Consider the following 23,763-nt stretch of genomic DNA (forward strand, 5'->3'; position numbering starts at 1 on the left):
CAAATCCCACTTGATCTTGTTGAATGATTTTTTTTTCATGTATTGTTGGATTTGATTTGCTAGTATTTTACTGAGAATTTTTGCACCCATGTTCATTAGGGATATTGGTCTGTAGTTCTCTTAATAATGGAGTCTTCATCTGGTTTTGGTGGCAGCGTAATGCTGGCCTCATAGAATGAACTTGGAAGTTTTCCTTCCTTTTATATTTTTTTGGAATATCTTGAGGAGAATAGGTATTAATTCTTCTTTAAATATTGGTAGAATTAGCCTTTGAAGCCATCTGTCCCTGGACTTTTGTTTGTTGGGAATTTTATGATTACTAATTCAATTTCTTTGCTGGTTATCAGTCTGTGTAAGTTTTCTATTTCTTCCTGTTCCAGTTTTGGTAGTTTTTTTTTTTTTAAGATTTTATTTATTTGACAGACAGAGATCACAAGTAGGCAGAGAGGCAAGCAGAGAGAGAGAGGAGGAAGCAGGCTCCCTGCTGAGCAGAGAGCCTGATGCAGGGCTCCATCCCAGGACCCTGGGATCATGACCCAAGCTGAAGGCAGAGGCTTCAACCCACTGAGCTACCCAGGGGACCTTCCAGTTTTGGTAGTTTATATGTTTCTAGGAATTTATCCATTTCTTCTAGTTTGTCCAATTTGTTGGCATATAATTTTTCATAATATTCTCTTATAATTGTTTGTATTTCTGTGGTGTTAGTTGTTATTTCTTCTTTATGATGTGTGATTTTATTTACTTATGTCCTTTTCTTTTTTTGTTCTGTTTTCTTTTTGATAAGTCTGACTGAGGCTTATCAATTGTATTAAGTTTTTCAAAGAACCAGCTTCTGGTTTCATTGATCTGTTTTATATATACATATTTTAGTTTCTACATAATTTATTTCTGCTCTAATCATCAGTATTTTCTTCCTTCTGCTGGCTTTGGGTTTCATTTGCTTTTCTTTTTCTAGCTCCCTTAGATGTAAGGTTAGGTTGTTTATTTGAAAATTTTCTTGCTTCTTAAAGTAGGTGTATATTGCTATATACTTCCTTCTTAGGAGTGCTTTTGCTGTATCCCAAAGGCTTTGGATCATTGTGTTTTCATTTTCATTTGTCTCCATGTATATTTTTTTTATTACTTCTTCCTTCTGGTTCACTCACTCATTGTTTAGTAGCATGTTCTTTAACCTCCATGTATTTGTATTCTTTCTAAATTTTTCCTTGTGGTTCACTTCTGGTTTTATAACTTTGTGGTCAGAAAAGGTGCATGGTGTGATTTAAGTCTTTTTGTACTTAAGGACTGTTTTTTGACCTACTAGTGTTTGATCTGGTGAATGTTCCATGTGCACTTGAAAAGAATGTGCATTCTGCTGTCTTTTATATAGTATATCTTAATATATATTATGTCCTTCTGATCCAGCATGTCATTCAAAACCATTATTTCCTTGTTGATTTTCTGTTTACATGATCTGTCCATTTTTGTAAGTGGGTTGATGAAGTCCCTTATTTTTATTTTGTTGTTACCAATTATTTATTTTATATTTGTTATTGTTTCATATATTTGGTTGCTTCCATGCATAAATATTTACAGTTATTAGATCTTGTTGGATTGTCCCCTTTATTATTATGGTGTGCTCTTTTTCATCTCTTGTAGTCTTTGTTTTAAAGTCCAGTTTATGATAGAAGTATTGTTATTCTAGCTTTCTTTTGTCCATTTACATGATAAATATTTCACCATCCTCTCACTTTTAATCCACAGGAGTGCTTGGTCAAAAACAAGTCTCTTGTAGGCAGCATATAGATAAGTCTTGTTTTTTAATCCATCCTGACACCCTGTGTTTTTTAACTAGAGCATTTAGTCCACTTACATTCAGAGTCATTATTGATAGATATGTATCACTATGATATGAAACCAGTTATGAAACCAGATCTATCATTATTGATAGATATATATTTAGTGTCATTTTATTACTTGTTTTATCGTTGTTTCTGGAGATTTTCTCCAATCCTTACTTGTCTTCGTAACTTTTGGTCTTTTCTTTTCACACAAAGAGTCCCCTTTAATATTTCTTGCAGGCCTGGTTAAGTTGTCATGAACTGTTAGTTTTCATTTGTCTGGGAAATTCTTTATCTCTCCTTCTATACTTGAGAAAGTATTCTTAGCTACAAAGTTTTCCCATGTATCACTTTGAATATATCATGCCACTTTCTTCTGGCTTGCCAAATTTCTGCTAAAAAATTTCCAGTGAGACTTAGGGTCTTACTTTGTAAGTTAAGGACTTCTTTTGTTTTGCTGCTTTTAAGCGCCTTATGGTGCCTGAGTGGCTCAGTTGGTTAAGATTTGCTCTTTTATCACTATATTTAACAAATTTAATTACACTGTGTCTTGGTGTTGGCTTGCTTTGGTTGATTTTGATGGGAGTTCTCTGTGCCTTCTGGGTCTGGATGTCTGTTTTCTTCCCCAGATTAGGGAATTTTTCTACCTATTATTTCCTTAAATAAACTTTCTGCCTCCTTTTCTCTCTCTTCTTCTAGGACTTCTTGATATAAATGCTAATACATTTGATGGGGACACTGAATTTCCTAAGTCTATTCTCATGTTCCATATTCTTTCTTTCTTTTATTCAACTTCATTATTTTCCATTATTTAGTCTTCCATATAACTTATTTGTTCCTTTGCTTCTTCCTGCCTCCTGTTCATTGACCCATGCCTTTTTCCCATCTCGTTTATTGCATTCTCATTTCTGACTGAAACTTTTTTAACTTTTATCTTACCACAGAGATAAAAGACATCTCACTGATGTCTTCTATGCTTTTCTCAAGCCCAGTGAGTATCCTTAACATTATTGCTTTAAATTCTCATAAGGCATCTGGTGCTTCAGGGAGTGTCTCTGGTGTGTGCTGTGTGCACTCTCTTGTGTTTTGGCTACCCTTTCTTTGAGATAAGTCATCTGCAGAGGCTCCCCTTGCCTGCTTTGGGCAGTGTTTGGTCCCTCCCCTGAATGTGGTGAATCTTAACTAAGTGTATTTGTGAAATGAGACCTGACACCATTTCCACCAGAACTGAGGGCCTGTAGAACTTTGGTTGGGAAAGGTGGTGTGGGTAGGTGTTTGTGCTGGTCTTCTGGGGAAGGGGCCTACCATTCTGGGACTGAAGCAAACTTGACTGAGAAGGGCAGTCCCACCAAATAATAGAGAGGTGGAGCTTGTGTAAGCAAGTTAGCCAGCCAGTGTCAGCTCTGTGCTGCTTCCTGGAGGTGGCTCTGTGTTTATGTTGAAATGCAGGGGAGGGAAATGGCCCTTGCCATCTCCTTTATACTCTGCCTCTCAGGGATATTCTCAGAGGAGTGAAGAATCTACCCATGGTTGTTCCCCAGGCATTCTTCAGATTGCTGCTTCCACACTGTCTGCACCCTGGTTGTTCGCCTGCCTTCTCTCCAGAAGCAGTGTAGTGCCCTCCCTCCTCTATCCCATCCAAGCCCATTGGCATTTAAAACTACAGGCTTTAAGCCCTGTTGGTTGCAAGAGCTCATGAAATTCCACCCCCCCTTTTTTTCAAGCTAATGGTTCTGGGGAAATATTCTGCTTGTCTATTCCCTGTGTGTGCCTCTCTTTCTCACCTTTCTCCATCACCACGTCTCTATCCCCTCTACAGCACCTGGGATCTGTTTCCCTAAACCCCTAAACCTACCTTCTTTTATGTGGTGTCATCTCTCCCATTAGTTGTGGATTTGTTGAGTCACTTATCAGGTTGACTTCTGGGGTATTTAGGATGATTTGATAGTTATCGGTTTGTGGAATGAGTGAGCCTAGTGTCCTCCTATTCCACTGCCATCTTCCTCAACCAACAGGTTGGCTTTTTTTCTAGATGTACCAATGTTTAATTATCCATTAAACTATTGAAGGACATTGTAGTTCCTCAAGTTTTGACAATTATGAATAAAACTAGTATAAACATCCTTGTGCTTTCTTTTCTTTTCTTTCTTTCTTTTTTTTTTTTTTTTTGGTAGATACAAGTTCTCAATTCTGGGTGACTACCAAGGAGTATTGTTCCTGGATTGTATGATAAGAGTATGTTTAATTTTCTAAGAAACCACCAAACTGTCTTCCAAGGTCACTATACCATTTTTGTAGTTCCACCAATAATGTCTGAGATTTACTGTTGCTACACATACTTATTAGCATTTAATGTTGTCAGTATTCCAGATATTGGCCATTCTGTTTATAATCTCATTGCCACTTTAATTTGCATTTCCCTAACAACGTATTATTGTAGGGAATATTTTCCTATGCTTATTTGCCATCTGTAAATCTTCTTTGTTGAGGTGTCTGTTAAAGTCTTTGGCCCACTTTTTAATCAGGTTGTTTGTTTTCTTATTACTGAGTTTTAAGAGTTTATTGTGTATTTTGGGTGAAAGTCCTCTATCAGATGTGTCTTTTGCAAATATGTTCTCCCAGTCTATGGCTTATCTTTTCATTATCTTGACATTGTCTTTCACAGAGCAGGAGTTTATAATTTTAATGAAGTCCAGTCCAGCAATTCTTTCTTTTATGGATTGTGCCTTTGGTATTATATCTAAAATGTCATTGCCAAGCCCAAGGTCATTTAGATTTCCTTATGTTACTCTAGGAGTTGTATAGTTTTTGCATTTTGCAGTTAAGTCTGTGATTTACTTTAAGTTAATATTAATCATGTGTGTGGGGTCACGACTGCATTCTCTCTTTTTTTTTTTTTTTTGCATGTAGATGGACAGTTGTTCTATAGCATTTTTGCTTCATTTTAGCACCTTTAGTTCCTTTGTCATTTATTTAGCTCTTTGGTTTCGTTCCTCAGAGTTTTATAGTCTTCCTCATAAAGATATTATGCAGATCTTGTTAGATTTATACCTATTTCATTTTCTTTTTATCGTGAAAAATGTTGGTTTTTGTCAAATGCTTTCTCTTCTACTGATATCATCATCTGTTTATTCTTCTTTAGTCTATGGGTATGATGGGTACATTTTTAAATTTTGAATCTTGAATCAACCTTATACATCTAGAATAAATCCCACTTGTGATATAGATTCTTTTTATACATGTTGGATCCATTTCCCTATTTTGTTGAATTTTCATTTATGTCCATCAAAGATACTGATCCATAGTTTTCTTTCCTGTAATATCTTCATCTAGTTGTATTAGGTAATGCTGACCTTATAGAATTAGTTAGGAAGTATTCCCTCTGCTTCAGTCTTCTGAAAGAAATTGTAAGAATTCGTCTAATTTCTTCCATAAATATTTCATAAAATTCACCAGTGAACTCATCTGTGCCTAGTGCTGTTTTGCTATTAATTATTAATTATTGATTCAATATCTTTAATAGACATAGATCTATTCAGGTTGGCTAGTCTTGAAGGTTGCATCTTTCAAGGATTTAGTCCATTTTATCTAGATTATACAGTTTTTCATAGTATTTCCTTATTATGTTTTAAATATCCACAGGCTCTATAATAATATACCTGCTTTCATTTCTGATGTTAATAGTTGGTGTCCTCTCTTTTTTTTTCCCCTTTGTCTGCCTCAATGATTATTAATTTTATTCACCTTTTCAAGTAATCCACCTTTGGTTTTGGTGAAATTCCCTATTGATTTCCTGTTCTCACTTTCATTGATTTTGGCTCTAATTCCTATTATTTGTTTTCTTCTGTTTACTCAAATTTAACTTGCTGTTCTTTATCTACTTTCCTTGGCTGAAAACTTAGATGACTGAAATTAGATCTTTCTTCCTTTCTAATATATGCATTCAATGCTATAGATTTTCCTCTAAGCCCTGCTTTCACCGCATTTCACATATTTTGATAAGCTGTGTTTTAATTTAATTTAGTTCAAAATATTTTTAAAATTTTTCTTGAGATTTCTTCTTTGACCCATGTACACTTTATAAGTACGATATTTGATTTACAAATGTTTTGAGATTTTCCAGGTATCTTTTTTTTTTATTTTGTTCTAGTTTAATTCCATTGTGGTGTGAGAACAGACAGTATATGATTTCTAGTCTTTAAATTTGTTAAAGTGTTTTTGATGGTCCAGAATGTGACCCATCTTGATAAATGTTCCATGTGATCCTGAGAAGAATGTATATTCTGCTGTTGTTGGGTGAAGCAGTATTAGATATCCATTATACTCAACTGATTGATAGTGTTATTGAGTTTCTGCCTACTGGTACTGTCCATTTCTGAGTTATTGAAGTCTCCAACTATGATAGTGGATTCATCAATTTTCCTTGCAGTTCTAGAAGTTTTGGTTTCATGTAGTTTAATGCTACCTTGTTAGGTGCATACTTTATTTTTATGTCTTCTTGAAAAATTAATCTTTTCATCCTTATGTGATGACCCTTTTTATCTCTGATAACTTTCTTCAGTCTGAAGTCTGTTCTGTAGGAAATTAATATAGCTACTACTACTTTCTTTTGATTCTTATTAGAATAATATATCTTTTGCCATCCTTTTTGCTTTTAATCCATATGCATCTCCATAGTTACAGTGCATTTCTAGGGCACCTAGTTGACTTGGTTATTTAAGCGTCTGACTCTTAATTTCAGTTCAGGTCATGATCTCAGGGTCGTGAGATCAAGCCCTGCACTGGGCTTTGCACAGTAGGTGTGGAACCTGCTTAAGCTTCTCTCTCTCTTTCTGCCCCTTTCCCTACTCTCTTTCTCCCTGTCTCTAAAAAACAAACCTTTAAAAAATGCATGTCTTATAGATGACGTAAAACTCTCTCTAATTTTCTTTATCTTTTCTCACAATCTCTGTCTTTTAATTGGTAGATTTAGACCATTGATCAAAGTGATTATTGATATAATTAGATTAATATCCACCATATTTGTTATGGTTTTCTATTTGTTACCATTGTTTTTTGATTTTATTTTTGTTTTTAACATGTGTTCTCCTTCTTTTGGTTTTACTTGAGCATTTAAAGTTTTTTTTTTTTTTGACACAGAGAAAGAGAGATCACAGGGAGGCAGAGAAGCAGGCAGAGAGAGAGGGGGAAGCAGGCTCCCTGCTGAGCAGAGAGCCTGATGCCGGGCTGGATCCCAGGACCCTGAGACCATGACCCGAGCTGAAGGCAGAGGCTTAACCCTCTAAGCCACACAGGTGCCCTTACTTGAGCATTTAATGATTGCATTATCTCTCTTAGCATACCAATTATACTTCTTTTTTTAACATGTGTGTGTCTCGCATGTGTATTTTCCCTAGAATTTGCAATACTCTAGGGAATAAGAAGAAGAAAAATAAAAGTTTTGGTTTTACCTTTACTTATTCCTTTTTTGTGCTTTTTCTTTATATAGAACTGGATTTCTGCCCTGTATCATTTTTCTTATCTCTGAAGGACTTCTTTTAGTATTTCTTGCAAGATAGGTCTACTGGTAACAAATTTTTCCTTGAATTTTTTTTTTTTTTTTTTTTTTGTCTGAGAAAGTATTGCTTCACTTTTGATGGATATTTACACAGGGTACAGAATTCTAGGTTTGTATGTTTTTTTAATCTTTCAGTACTTTAAATGTTTTACTCCACTCTTTTCTTCTTACATGCTTTCTGAGGAGAAGAAGATACAAGTTTTATCTTTGCTTTTTGTAGGTAAGGTGTATTTTTCCCTCTTCTCTCTTTCAGGATTAAAAAAAAAAACAACTTTGAATTTCTGTGGTTTAAAAAATTATATGCCTACACTGTGTGTGTGTGTGTGTGTGTGTGTGTGTGTGTATGTTTATTCTGCTTAAAGTTCTCTAGTTTTCCTGGTTTTGTGATTTAGTGTCTGACACTAATTTGGGAGAAATTCTTAGTTCTAATTATTTTAAATATTGCTTCTGTTCCCTTTTATCTTTCTTCTGGTATTTCCTTTATGCATACATTACACCCTTGTAGTTGTTCCACAGTTCTTTGGTATTCTGGGGTTTTTTAGTCTTTTTTTTTCCTGTTTACTTTTGGAAGTTTTTATTGAGATATTGTCAACCCAGCAATTCTGTCTGCAGCTGTGTCCCATCTAATAACCTCAAATAAGGGATTCCTTATTTCTGTGATAGTATTTCTGACCTTTAGTATTTCTTTTTGGTATTTTCTTAGAATTTCCACCTCTGTGTTCACATTGCCCATCTATTCTTGTTTGCTGTCTACTTTATCTATTAGAGCTGTAACATATTATTCATAGTTGTTTTGAATTCCCAATCTTAAAAGCCAACATTCTTTTCATATCTGGTTCTTTTGTTTTCTCTGTCTCTTCAACCTGTGTTTTTTGCCTTTTAGTATGTCTTATTACTTCTTCTTGATAGTTGGGCATGCCATACTGAGTAAAAGAAACTTCTGTAAATAGACCTTTAGTAATGTGGTGGTAAGATATCAGGGAAGATGAAACATTCTATAGCCATATGACTAGGTCTCAGTCTTTCAGTAAGCCTGTCCCTCTGGCTGTAAACTTCACCAGTGCTTTCCAGTCCCCCACCAGTACCCTAGGTGGGGCAGGCTGGCTAGTTTGAACTGGAGTAGGTATTTTCTTTCTCCCCTGTGTAAGGCTAAATGGCTCTGGAGTAGAGTATTTCCCTTTTTTCCACATGGAAGACTAGAGCCAGCTGAAGCTGTTTATTCCCCTTCCCCTAGGTCAGTGAAGCCCTAATAAAACATTTGCAGATTATGTTCTGATTAAGTAGTTTCTCCTGGGGGCAGACCTTTTTTAGAACAGAATGGGCTGAGGCATTTCAAAATGGTTCCCTCACTTCCCTTGTAGTATGCAGGAGCGTTTTTTCTTCCAGGGTTTATTGTGAGAACCTAACTGAAGTCTAGAAGGTAATCCCCATGAATGTGTGGGTTCTCTCCCGTTAGTGATTCACCTGGTTTTTCACTCTCAGAGTTGTATATGCTGAGCCTCCTGCAATTCATCAAATACAGTTTTGGTTTCCCTGCCCTGACACTGGTTCCTGCCCAGATTTCAGTGTGAGTTTCTTTTCTGGTAAGTTATGATTCTCTGTATTCACTTGTTGGTCTTTCCAATTTTGGGGACAGTGGTTTGTCCTGTGACCTTTTTTACAATTTTTTACAATTCTTGTTTTACAAGAATTCTTAATTTTCCAGTTTGTTCAGAATTTTATGTGTTGTTAGGATGGAGTAGTGGCTTCCAAAATTTAGTAATGCTGAGATCTCTGACAAGCATTTCTAAACAGTACTGTTTTTACAAAATACAATTTTTCTATTATCTGTTGGCACAGTGACACTAGAGAGGCAGGTTAAAGCAATGTTATAACTTGAAGCAATTAGGGTGTTTTGGTTGCAAATAACAGAAAACTCAAAACTCAAAAGGGCTTCAATAATAAGGACATTTATTACCTCATTTCAGAAGTAGCCTATAAGTAAGATGATAATTCTAGGGTAGTTTAGTTCAGAAGCTTACAAGGTCATCAACTGCCCAAGTTCTATCTTTCTGCCCTACTGTCTTCAATAAGGACTTTTGTCCTCAGACTGTATTAGTGTCATACCTTACTTTTTGTATTGTAATAGAATTCTTCAAGATGTTACATTTTGAGGAAATTTGTTATAAGAAATTATAAGTAATTATAAGGAATCTCTTTGTATTATTTCTTATAACCCTATGTGAACCTACAATTCAAAATATAAAGTTTAATTTTAAAAAGCTGAGACATACAAGTAGCTTAATATTAGAGACTAAATGCTTTTTTTCAGGATATTTGGACATGTGAATAAAGAAAATGGTAGAAAAGGGGCCTAGTGGGACTTAAAGTTTGTATTTTATCTTGCCAGTGATATCATACCATTATGTTAAATTTTGAATTGCTAGTGTAACAAGATATTATAAACATAATGGCTTAAAATAACAGAAATTTATTATCTTACAATTGTGGAAGTCAGATGTCTGAAATGGGTTTCACTGATTTTTTTTTTTTTTAAGGTTAAGATACCTGCAGGGCTATATGTTTATGACTTTTGTGGTAACTATAAGGAAAAATCTGTCTCCTTGTTTTTTCCAACTTAACTAGAGATGACTTTCATTCCTTAGCAATTAATTTTCCCTCCATTTTCAAAGCCAAGATATTGGCATTTTCAGACATTTCAATGACTTCAACCCCTTGTTCCTCTTTTACTTAAAAGGACCAGGATCATCTCAAGATTGTTAGCTTAATCACACCTGCAAAAATCCCTTTCATGCAGGTTCTAGGAATCAAGGCATTGGACATCTCTTGCAGAAGCATGATTCATAGACATTTATTGCAGATAACTTCTAAGACAGCAAAAAGAATTGAAGGGTGAAATTGAGTACTTGAAACATTAGGTGTTTAAGTAAAACTTGTTTTGCAGTTGTTTATAATGGTATAATTTACCTATTCCCCAGAGTCTTCCAATCCTGGGCCCATGGCTGGACTTAGATGGAAAAATTTAATGATAGAATTATTTTTGCTCTAGATTGTTGGGTCAGATCATGGATGTTCTTTCAGTAATATTCCTGTTGGACTTTGTCTGACATTTCACTGTGTCCCAATTTCTGTTGCTGCTTCAGATCTGGAATTATTTCAAAGACTGCAGACATGCAGATGTGCACAACCATGTGTTAAATGGTGTCTAATTTTTGCTGCCTCTTTTCAAGTAAGATCCAGTGGTGGTCTGTCTTCTATGATACTGTTGTATTGAAAAGGCTGGGGTTCTTTAATTCTCATTGGCTTGTTTACTCTGAAGATTCATTAGAAAAGTGGGTGCTGATTGCATGGGATTCATCTGTTCTACTTTGCCTGGGGTAAATATTAATATCAAAATTGAGAACATTCTTGCGCAGTGCAAAATTTACTATAATTGTTCAAAGTGAAAAACGATTCCATATGACTTCTACATTTCTTTTGTCTTGAGCCAGGGAAAAATAATTTTGCTGAAATTTTTCAATAAACAGGCTGTCATCTATTCAATTTCTTTTTCATCTCTGAAGGTGAAATATCCATAGACACGATTCTCAACATTTTTCTTTAAACTTTTATACAAAGGACTGATAGAACCAGATTTATAGTTAAGGACATATTTTAACTACAGGGTAAAGGATGTGTAATTTGTGTAATAAGAATGACTTGTATTAATATTTGTATTAATCTTTGTCATATTTTCATGGTATTTTCCTATTTAAGTGAGATTAGAGTTTATATGAAATTGTCCTTGGTTAGATTTTCATAGTATTTTCCTATTTAAGTGAGATTAGAGTTTATATGAAATTGTCCTTGGATACTGCTGAACAGGACAGATATTATTAGTTAAAGCAACATAAACATACATTGTATTTACTTACTGAATCTGTTGAGTACAAAGAACTTCCACAGAGATATTTCACCTGATTAGAAAATGTGAAACGCCACCAAACTAATTTACTCCATGGCTTAACCAACTATACTGTCATTTCATGAAATTTTAACAAAGTTAACAATAAATTGTAAATGAGTTCAGTCTTATTACTTGCTACAGAGTAGCAAAAAGAGGTAGAAATGTGAAATGGAAAGCCAGTGAAATTAACATTTAAAGCAGCAATCAATGAAAGTATCATTTAGAATCTCAATATATGCTAGGTTCCTAGACATGGATTTCATAAAGCAGAACTTCTAAAATTTTGGCTATAATTTCTGTTGTACTTGAAGGCAGCACTGATACCTACTTGCTGACATCATTTTAAATTCTCTTTTCAAAAGCTGAATAGTAATGATTACCTTACCACCATTACTTTGTAACTATTTGACATGATTTATCCCTGAATGTCAAAGAGATTTACTATAATACCTTATTATAAATTTAGTAATTCCTTAGCATCCTTGGGATAATGTGGTTTTCCTATAGTCAAGTGTAATGTGAATGACAGAAACAAAATGAGAATTCACTTCTTTGTCTTTAGGCCCCAAATATCTGCGCTAAGATGCATATTCTCTTTTGGACAGTGCAAGAATTAGCTGATCACTACTAGACTGTGAAATGTTTCTGTACCTGCAGGGGGCTATGTTTTGTAACCAAGTTTACTACAGAGAGCCTTTTTAGAGGAAAACATAAACCATAGTGAAGGAACACTAGAAACTACCTGTCTAGAGTTGCTGAAAGAATCGGGAATTGGAAAACAGAGATGTGGAAAACTGATAGTTGCTTTTTGACATTTGAATGGTTATTACATCTAGCTCCTGAAGTTCTAACATATGGAATTAACATGAAACGTGCTTCAGTCTAACATCAAGGCTTAGAAAATTCGAAGTATCCATTGATCGACTCTGTTGCCTTGTAGGTGTGAGTTCCCCATCTCTCAAGTGTTAACTGCAAGCTGAATTGCCGTTTTCTCCATATGTTGCTGAAAGAATTGCCTGTGTTGTGCAAAAGACTAGATGACAGGAATATGATCTTATTTCTCTTTATATTTCTATGATGACTTAGCCTAACAAAGGGAGAGGCTGAGGTATCTCACTGCCCAGTGAAGGGTAGAATAATCTGACCCCCCATGAAAGAAGACTATGCAGATTCACAACCGGAAAATCTAGTTGAAGTCCGTGAGAATCGCCCCTAATTATTACTGGCATATTATTCTCTGTTTGCTTGCAAATAGCAGAAATGTACATTCTAGGCCATAAATACAACTCACTATGTTGATCTTTCTTCTGTAATGTATACTCTTAAACATTTTAATGTTTGTTATCTTTCTCTTCTACAAACCACATAGCAATTCTTTAGGAATCTTCCTCTTCTGAGCTTTAGATGTGCGTTGGTAACTTGTAGCTAAATCAGAATAATGATGGAAATAGTTTAGTGCTGTTATTTTTGTTTGGGAGAACATCCTGGATTTGTTCCATCAGCATCATCCTCCGGAGACTCTGATTGTTTTGCCTGGTCCTTGAATTCTAGTGAAATATATACATTGCTGGTACTCTCCCCAACATGGCAGAGCTACCATGGAGTTCATAAATTTCCTAATTTCTCTAAGAATTCCAGGAAGAATATAGACAGTGGTTAGATTTCTTAGTAGTACTACATAATAATGATATTAGGTACATAGGTCTAAGGAGGGGAAAACAAAGCGCAGGTTCTTGAGTTGAGATACTAACCAGTGTTTCTTCAATGAGATATATCGCTTTTATTTATTCTATTCTGTTGTTTCCTACTTCAGTTTCTTCCTTTTCCCACTGATTGATTTTTCCCTTAGTATCTGGCCAAAATGAGAGATTATCTCGTATGACCCAATCCAGATTAAATTTTAAAACAGACAGACACGATGAGGTCAAAGAAACATTTGAATTTTGGGTAAATATCCTCTGGATTTATATTATAGACTTTATCTGAAAGATTGAGAAGCATTTTTCAGTTTAATGAATTGAATATGATTGGGCTCTGGATTAAATCACTCTGTGTCATTCAGCCAGAAGATCAACTTATTACTGCACCTGGTTCCATTTAAATATTTTATGAGACACACAACTGGGGAAATGTGAAACTGCTACCATAAGAGTAGAAGCCAAACACCTCCAGAGGTTATTTTATGTAGCACCATGCCACTCTGTACAATGAAAAATGGTATTGAGAACTAAAAAAGTATTTCAATAGAGAAAATAATTTAAAATAGAAAAAAAAAACAAAGAGGACATTGACTGACATACACTCTTTTAGTTGTGTGAATATACTTGAACATAAATCTAAAGACATAAGAAAAGCAGGTTGAACAGTTTTATCTATACTCCTACATGAACACCTCTTAGTATCTTGAGGTATTCAAGCAATGAATTTTGATACTTAAAAATTTTAGAAGTAAGTTTTACTGTTGCATTAATTGAAAAAAAAAACTGTAAACATCATATAAATGAGCATAACCGGACCCTCAATTACTAATATCAAACATCAACAGTTAAAGACTACAAGGAAATCAAATCACCATTCTTGTCTACGTTTCTCCTTTGTTTTATTCTCTTGAGAAATTTTTTCTGGTACAGTTAATCTTGACGTGACCAAAAAAATTGCAACCTCATGGTGCAAAATTAGTTTACCTTTCTTTCTAAATCCTCACATATAGAGCATTTTTTCTTTCCTACCTTCATGAGTACCATGCAATAAGTAACTGGGCCTGTTAAAGGAATGATAATGTTTAAAGAATATATTGACATCCTTTTTTTCAAAGTGCTATGGATTTTGTTCTTGGTAAATCTAAGTTTTGCGACTTTAATTGTTCTCTTATGCCCCAAATAAAGTGTGACTTCACTGAGAAAAAGAGTAAAACCCTTATCCCAAGAGCTAATGCACAAGAGTTTCACTTATAGCCAGGGAATATCTATCTATCTACAAAATTGATCCCTCTCTTTTTCTTTAGTCATTGCTAAGTTCTGGATGTGGTAAGGTGATTAAGAACCCTCTTTGTATGAAAAATGATCTTTAACATATGTCACATGTTCCTACTGAGACAAGTTGAAGGTAGTTAAGCAAGTTCTGGCATTCCTGCCTTGACTGATTGGTGAAATCCAAGGTAGTTCCTCAGTTCTTAGGGAAAGTTGTCTGTTTGGTGAGGTCCAACTAACCTGTTAAACACAGCAGACATAATGCTTCAGTCTGACCATGATTTTAAGGATTCATTAAAATGTTTTAAACTTAAAAATTGTATTTAAAAAAAAAGCTTTTAGTGAAAGAAAATGTTTTATGTTTTAATATATTTGTTTTATGCCAATGTACTTTAAAAACCTAATTTTAATATTTTTATGGAGGAAGAAACCTAGAAATGCAAAAGTGCCTAAGACCCATGAAAGTCATAATGTTTCCCTGCTCCCTTAGATCTATAAACATAATGAAAGAGAGCAAGGACAGAAAAAAATATTCTGTATAATGGTATAATGTTATGTTTTGTAGATTCTGGACATTCCAAAAATAAATTTCAGCCAATTTATCAATCATTCACTAAATGGGTACTAATTACTTTCAAGCTGAAGTGAGAGCTATAATGTGAATATATTCCAGCATGTTTCAATTGGGTGTCCAAAGATTGTTGTTTGCTGCATTCATGAGAAAATTACCATTCCACAGGACCCTGTTTTTATCAGTCAGTTACCAAAGACAGCACTAGTTCTCTACTTCATTGCCTTCCCAGGTTGGATGATCTGTGATGATATGATTGTGCTGCAATGTATTGCCCAAATCTTTCATCTGAATGCAGCACCTGGTCCCTCTTCAATATTTTATGGAACAGAAAACTCATGAATAAAGCCAGAACAACTACCCCTAGCAGATGCCAAATTCTTCCTAAGGTGGTTATATGTACCTACATATGGATTTCTCCATGGTGTTTCCTGATACTATCTTGTTGACAGCAGAACTTTGAATTGGGTATAAAAAAGCCCTGATTCTTGCCTCCTGTCTCTGCTGTCCCCTAAGTTTTTTGACCTTGAACTGGAGACACATTCCATCTTGGATTTCATGTGTTTAATTAAAAAAGAAAAAAACAAACAAATAAACAAAACTAACGATTCCTGGGATTTTTTCTACCTCTAAGTGTCAGTAGTGCCATAAAACTGTTATGTTGTGTTTTATCGTGTTTTTATGAGAAGTGCTTCTATTGCCGTCTGGGTTCTGAACAACAAATCAGCAGTTGGTAGAATCTCCTACTGAAGAGGAACCCTGGAAATTGTCCACAGATAAATATATAATATATGAATAAAACATCCAAGCTGTAGCATACCTGCCCACATTTTTGAAGGCTCCTTTATAATAGCTATATGTCAATGTTGCCTAGCTCATATCCATGGGAAGGTTAGATATTACCCTTAAATAAGAATTGCACTCTGAGTTAACTTGACCTTGATCTGTGAAACCTCATGGAGGTTAAGCTGCCTTTTGTGATTGGCTTTTTGACCATTTGATATTTACTAGGAAAGATAGAAGAAATCAGGAGGGTGGTTTTAAGCTTTTAATAATGAGGAAGGTTGTTAACTATTTATAGCCTCTCCTTGGTGCTGGCTTGTATGTGGCCTCAATTTCTTAAAACTAATGATCTATATCAAGATCTAGGTATCTAGCAATGTGACAAAAGGCCTTAAATACTGTAAATGTGAATCGTATTTTTATACTGCTTTATTGTAAGTTAATTAAGTGTGGTTTTGTTTAATTTTGAAAGGTGCACAGCATAAATTGATATATTTGTATATGATTGCATCTATAATAAACTAAATAGAGGTATTATTTTCCTTTTATTAAAAAGGAAGTGGCTGAGGGGCGCCTGGGTGCCTCAGTGGATTAAAGCCTCTGCTTTCAGCTCAGGTCATGATCCCAGGGTCCTGGGATTGAGCCCTGGGCTCTCTGCTCAGCGGGGAGCCTGCCTGCACCTCTTTCTCTCTGCCTGCCTCTCAGCCTACTTGTGATCTCTGTCTGTCAAATAAATAAATAAAATCTTAAAAAAGAGAAGTGGCTGAATCATAAATAAATACATCCTAATGTACTAGCTAGGTCTTCCAATACAATGATGAATAGAGAAAATGGTAATGGAACATCCTTATCTTGTTTCCAACCTCAGGACAAAACAGACTCATTCAGTAGATTGTTGCAATCAATACTCTATAGATATATTTGTTAGAAATGAGGTAGTTGAACCAGTTCCCTTATATTTCTAGGATGCTGAAAGTTTAAATTGTGAAAGATCATTGAATTTTATCAAATTATTTTTCTGCATTAATAAGATAATTATGACTTTTTCATTGTTTTGTAATGTTTTTAAATGCATTGATGACTTTTTAGGCCCTGTTTCACACCTAGCTTCATCTGTAAACTGCTGTCATATAAAACCAGTTTTTGAAACACTCCTTTCTCACCTACTCAAGACCTCTTTGTGGCAAAATCCCTTCTAGGTGTCTATATTCTTGGTCTCTAATTTTTGCCTTCCTATATTTCAACATTTTCTTGAAGTCCTTAACACAAAGAGAATTTGAAAGAATTGTATGGTGAAATCCAGTGTACCCACAATCTAGATTCTGCCATTATTCTTCTATTATTGTTTTTATTATCTGTTAATCTCTCAATTCATCATTTATTTGAGGTGTTTTGAATTAAGTTGGAATCATCAGTACACTTCACCAATAAATACTTTGGCATGTGTATCATCAAAGCTTTCCTTTTTTACCTGGAGGAGGAGATCTAAAATTGCTGTTCTTTCTTGAGTGGCTGAGGAAATTGAAGTAATCCAAGTTTTGAGCTTTCTTTGTGTAAAGGTTTCCACTTACTGACTCAGTATTTTCAAACAGACCTAGGATTCTGTTTCCATTTTTCATTTCCTCTTGACTTACACTACATATATTTTTGAAATTTATTTTTGTGTAACTGGATTCACAAGATGTTGGAAGGAATAATACAGAAAGGTCCCATTTACCCTTCACTCAGTTTCCCCCAATGATAATATATAACAGTATTCCAGTACTATAATGAAGAAATTAACATTGATAAAATCTACCAATCTTATTCAGATTTCATCAGTTTCTACATGCACTCATTTGTGTGTGTGTGTATAGTTCTACACAGTTTTATCACAGGTGCATATTCATGTGGCCACAACCACACTGAAGGCACAGAATGGTTCTGTGATCCCTCATGCTATCTTTAATGGAAACAGTGGTCTCCTTTCCTTCATCCCTAACACCTGAAAAACCCTCCTCTGTTTTCCCTTTCTATTATTTTGTCATGTCCAGAATGTTATATAAATGAAATCATATAATACATTATCTTTTGGGATTGGCTTTTTTTTCTAGTGACCAAAATTCCCTTGATGCAAGTTATTGGATGTATCTGTTACCTTTCTTGCTAAGTAATATTCCAAGGTATATGTATAACACAGTTTGTTTAACCATTCACTCACTGAAGGATGCTTAGGTTGCTTCCAGTTTGGGGTTATTAGGAATAAAGCTGCATCAGATATTTGTGTGCAGGTTTATGTATGGCCTCAGTTTTTCTCTCTGACTTGCATCATAATTTACCCCCTTCATGGGTCACTACCAACAATAATTAATAATCCTATATTATCTCTCCTCTTAAGATCCTTTTTAAAATTCCCATATCCCTCTGGGTATTGCCTTATTTCTCTGTTACTCTATCATCAGGAAAATTACCTTGAGGCAATGGTACCTTCCAAGTATGCTACCAGGCAAGCTTTCTCACGTGTCCTAGAATAGAAATGCTCAAAGAATTAAAATGCTTTAAATATTTGTTTTATTAAATCAATACAAAATACACTGAGAATTGAAAGAAAGACTTAGGGTAAGCTTCCAAATTTAGGATAAGGTGCAAACAATTATGTGGAAGACACACACTCACTGATCTTAGGTATCACAATGGCCCTTATTTGTCTCATTGTATAAGAGCCACAAATGGCTCTTATTTGTCTCATTAAAATACACCAATCTTGGAGCTACTGTTTATTTATCTCACTGTTTCACCACCATACACCCTTACACAAAAAATAAATTTCACCATACACAAGTCTTCTAGTATCTATATACAAAATGAGTCCTGACTATAAATATTCCTTATCATCTCTCCCTCTACCATTCCAGTCAACACCTCAATCAAATTTTTCTTTTAAGACTAGCACAATATGAGCTTAAAACATTTCATAGGAAATTGGTTTCTCCATAAAACTGCCAGAGTTCTCTTTGAACAGTGGAAGTTCCTTTTCCAAATCTTTTAGTTTCCAAGCATACTTTAGGTCTCCACAATCTGGCCCCTTCTTCTTTCTCAGACTTCTTATTTTTATTTTTCTCCCCCCTGAGTCAGTCTCTTGTCTGACCATTCCTCAAACACTGCCAGTGAATCCCAGGAATAGTTTCTTTGCTGTTGTAATCCTCTGACTGGAATGTTCTCAGAGCAGTTAGTCACAGGTATTTTCACCGCATTTAGGTGTACGCTTTCATATTACTTCCTCAGAGACCGTGTTCTTATCTGTGTTATTGACAAGAGCCAGATTCACCCTTACCACCTGTCATTCTCTATACTCTTTCTGACCATTTCTTTTAAAGAAAACTCAAAGTTTTCAAAAATTTCAGAAATAAGGACACAGACATGTTTATATATATATAACATGTATGTTTTATATGTACGTATTATAACTGTGTTCTGTATCTACTATGTGTGTGGATCTTGCTTTTCTCTCTGCAACTCTGACTTTATCCTCTCCTTTAACCATTAAATTCTGTTGAGATAAGAACACCTAGATTAGTAACAGAAACGTATCAGATGTTGACTAAAAATGGGTAAAATGCGTGAATAAATGTGAACAGCAAACATAAGATAATCTGGGTTTTCATAATTTAGTCTTCTCTTGCAGATTTATCCCATGATTTTGTCTTCTTTAAGTACCATGTAACAAAGTACATATTAAGATCTTTACATGTCTGATGTTTTTCAAATGTTGTGAAATACAGGTGAAAGGCATCAAACCAATGAAAACATTTATGCCATGGAATCAGATACACATTACATAGTTTCTAAATCTCTCCTCTATTACTGTTAGTTGTATTAAATTGCATTGCAGTTTATAAGATTTTTTTTTGGTTCATTATCTTAATTAAATCTCCAAAATAATCCTGTGAGTTACAAAGTAAGACTTTTTTATATCTTTTTTTATAAACAGATTTGGGGATATTAAGTGCACTATTCAGTAATACCTAATTAGTGGCAGAACTAGGATTTGAATCCCAAATCCTTCACTCTTTCAAATATACTACATTGTCTTTTCAAGTTACGCTAGCATGTAGGAAATAGAATTTATTGGTGAATTTTAGCTCATTGATGCTATACTTTTTTTTTCCCTAATAGTTGTGCTTAGACTATTTTGAATTACTGTTTCTTACTGAATTAACAGGTATTTAAAGATCTATCCATTTGATCCTATGATTTTTCACTAATTAATTAGTTTTTAATGCTGTTCAATCCTGTTCATGTGAAACTTCAACATTACATTTTGATTTAAAGTTCTTCTCTTGCCATCATGCCAGAATTGCTTGACTTAATTGTAGCTTTGTGAAAGAAACCTTCCCTGGGTTTGTGACAGCCAAGATTGAGGGGGGTGCTATCTTATCTGAAAGGGAAATGTTGCCTTTGCCTGCAAATTAACTGTTAAAGTTTCTCTGAACATTTCTACTCCTTCTCTGTACAGGTGGGCAGATGTTGAGTCTTTCATGGAGCACATTGGTATGTGCCTCTGAGAACCCTCTTTTTTTGATGTTTTCCAAGAACGGAAGCTGTAGCTTGGTTATGTTACCTTCTTGATTTACCTCTGTCTTTGTTCCATTCTCCCAGACCTGAGCTTTGAAGGTCCCATAGCTTTTTGGTGAACACTTGCACCATCACTTTCTTGTAAACTGGGACAAATTGTAGAAACAAGGGATGATTCAGCTTATTCTAGGTCCATCTTACTCTTTACCCCACAGAATTAGGTGCTGTGTTGCTCAAGAAATGCGAAATAGGGTGGTTCACATATCTCAATAAAGCTATTTTTAAATATTTATGTATCTTTGACATATAAATATTATATGTAAGGTGTACAACTTGATGTTATGGTATATGTATACATTGTGAACGAATCATCACAATCAAGCTAATTAACATTTCTATCACCTCTACATAGTTATCATTTTGTGTGTGTTAAAATTTAAGATCTTCATGAATTTCAAATATACAATACAGTAATTTTAAACTCTCGCCATCATGTTGTACATTAGATCTCTAGAACTTACTCATCTTGCTTAACTGAAAATTTGTATTCCTTGACCAATATCACCCCTTACCCACCCCATTTCCTAAACTCCGAAAACCACCATTGTACTCTGGTTCTATGGTTCTAGAATCTGGTTTCAGATTCTACATATAAGTGAGATCATGCACTGTTTGCCTTTCTGCATCTTGCTTATTTCGCTTAGCATATTGTTCTCTCTAGTTCCATCCATGTTGTTGCAAATGGCAGGATTTCCTTCTTTTTAAATGTGTATCTGTTGCAAGACTTTTTCTTAATGATCCTTCAAAGCACCCCTGGCTTGCCTATAAGAATGAAAAACAGCCATATCTGTTCCAATGAAGAATGCTGATGTATAAGGCATTCCAGACTCCCCTATGGGGAAATGGTTTGTCCCCACAACTGGAAGTCCTTAGAATGCAGAGGTTCCTTTTTACCCATTATTCATAAGCATGATTCTGGGCTGGGATGTCCTGGTTAGGAAAAAATACCATAAACAATAATATGATGTTATATAAACAATGACAGTTTTTAAATACTGTGTTTTGACTTGAAATACAGATGATAAACTTCCTTTTCAAATCACATGGAATTCAACTTGCTGGATTTATGTTAAGAACTGAAAGATCGAGATAGAAAGTCAGACTAATTGTACTTGGTGATAAAGATGTACCTTGCTTTAGTGGCAACTGATGCAGATAAAATGTCAGAGTTGAAAGAGCTGGATGGAATGTTTATACCTATTTAACAAAGATGACATGGAATACAAAATCATACACTGAATCAGCGACTTTGGGAAAGAAAGATAACTGCAGGGAGCTTTGATATCTCAGAGATTCATAGTAAAAATTTGATTTTTTTTTTGTTAAAGTTGTGAAATCATAATCCTGTCTTTTGCAGAGTCATAAATGAAGTTCATTTTATTTAGTGCCTTGTTGCCATAATGATTTTTTAAGAGTTCAGTGGTTCATTCACACATCCATAATATAAACAAAACAAAATCATGCATGTACATTAATTAAAAAAATTCGAACTTTATTTATAATTTAAAAATTTAAAAATAAACTATTACACAAACAGTAGTTTTTAGGATAATCTAGAAAACATATTGCCAAAGATAGGACTAATTTTTTACTTCAGTTTCCAGGTTGCCTTCGAAAATTTTTGTGGTTTGGGGGTGCCTGGCTAGCTTAGTGGGTTAGAGCATCTGCCTTCAGCTAGGGTCATGGTCCCAGGGTTCTAGGATCAAGACCCATGTCAGACTCTCTGCTCAATGGGGAGCCTGCTTCCCCCGCCTCCCCCGCTTCCCTCTCTGCCTGCTTGTGATCACTGTCTGTCAAGTAAATGGATAAAATCTTTTAAAAAATAAAATAAAAAATAAAAAAATAATTTTTGTGGTTTTAGTAGACTCAATAATAGAAATATAGTAGAAACCAGATCCAGAGAGCCATTCAAAATAACTAATTTTATGGAGTTAGGATGCTTTTCTTAGTCATTGTAGTTTCAAGAGGGATAACATTAGGAAGATGTAGAACATTGATTCTCAAGGATTAGAATCAATGAAATTTTCTGAGTTAATCTATAATCTTTCCTGCTTTATTGAGATGTAATTGACATATAACAGTATGTAATTGTAAGGTGTACAACAGGTTGAGTAGATACAATTATATATGGTAAAATGATGACCACCATAGCATAACATGAACTAACCCCTCCATTACATCATAAAATTACCACTTCTTTTTATTAGAGAGAATGTCTTAGATCTAATCTCTTAAAATTTCAAGTATATAATACAGTATTAAGTATAATCACTATACTGTACATTGCATCCCCAGAACTTTTTATCTTATAAGTGGAAGTTTCTACCCTTTGACTACCATCCCCCCATATCCTCAACCCTCATGTCCTCTGGCAACCAGCATTCTACAGTTTCTATAAGTTCAGATTTTTAAGATTCCATCTATAAATGATATCTTACAGTATTTGCCTTTCACTATCTGACTTCACATAGCATGCCTTCAAGGTTCATCCATGTTGTCCCAAATGGTAGGATTTTCTTCCTATTTGACCAATGCCAAGGAGTTTTTTCCATTTACTTTTTTTTTTTTTAATAATTTTATTTTTTATAAACATATATATATATATTTTCCCCCAGGGGTACAGGTCTGTGAATCTCCACGTTTACAAACTTCACAGCACTCACCATAGCACATACCCTACCCAATGTCCATAACCCCCCCCAACCCCCCTCTGCCCAGCAACCCTCAGTTTGTTTTGTGAGATTAAGAGTCACTTATGGTTTGTCTCCCTCCCAATCCCAATTTGTTTCATTTACTCTTCTCCTACCACATTAACCCCCCATGTTGCATCTCCTCTCCCTCATATCAGGGAGATCATATAATAGTTGTCTTTCTCCGATTGACTTATTTCGCTAAGCATGATACCCTCTAGTTCCATCCATGTTGTCGCAAATGGCAAGATTTCATTTCTTTTGATGGCTGCATAGTATTCCATTGTATATATATACCACATCTTCTTTATCCATTCGTCTGTTGATGGACATCTAGGTTCTTTCCATAGTTTGGCTATTGTAGACATTGCTGCTATAAACATTCGGGTGCACGTGCCCCTTCGGATCACTACGTTTGTATCTTTAGGGTAAATACCCAGCAGTGCAATTGCTGGGTCATAGGGTAGTTCTATTTTCAACATTTTGAGGAACCTCCATGCTGTTTTCCAGAGTGGTTGCACCAGCTTGCATTCCCACCAACAGTGTAGGAGGGTTCCCCTCTCTCCGCATCCTCGCCAGCATCTGTCATTTCCGGACTTGTTAATTTTAGCCATTCTGACTGGTGTGAGGTGGTATCTCATTGTGGTTTTGATTTGTATTTCCCTGATGCCGAGTGATATGGAGCACTTTTTCATGTGTCTGTTGGCCATCTGGATGTCTTCTTTGCAGAAATGTCTGTTCATGTCTTCTGCCCATTTCTTGATGGGATTATTTGTTCTTTGGGTGTTGAGTTTGCTAAGTTCTTTATAGATT

This window comes from Lontra canadensis, unplaced genomic scaffold (genome assembly GCF_010015895.1).
Source record: "Lontra canadensis isolate GAN:19392208 unplaced genomic scaffold, GSC_riverotter_1.0 scaffold19, whole genome shotgun sequence".
Lineage (NCBI taxonomy): Eukaryota > Metazoa > Chordata > Mammalia > Carnivora > Mustelidae > Lontra > Lontra canadensis.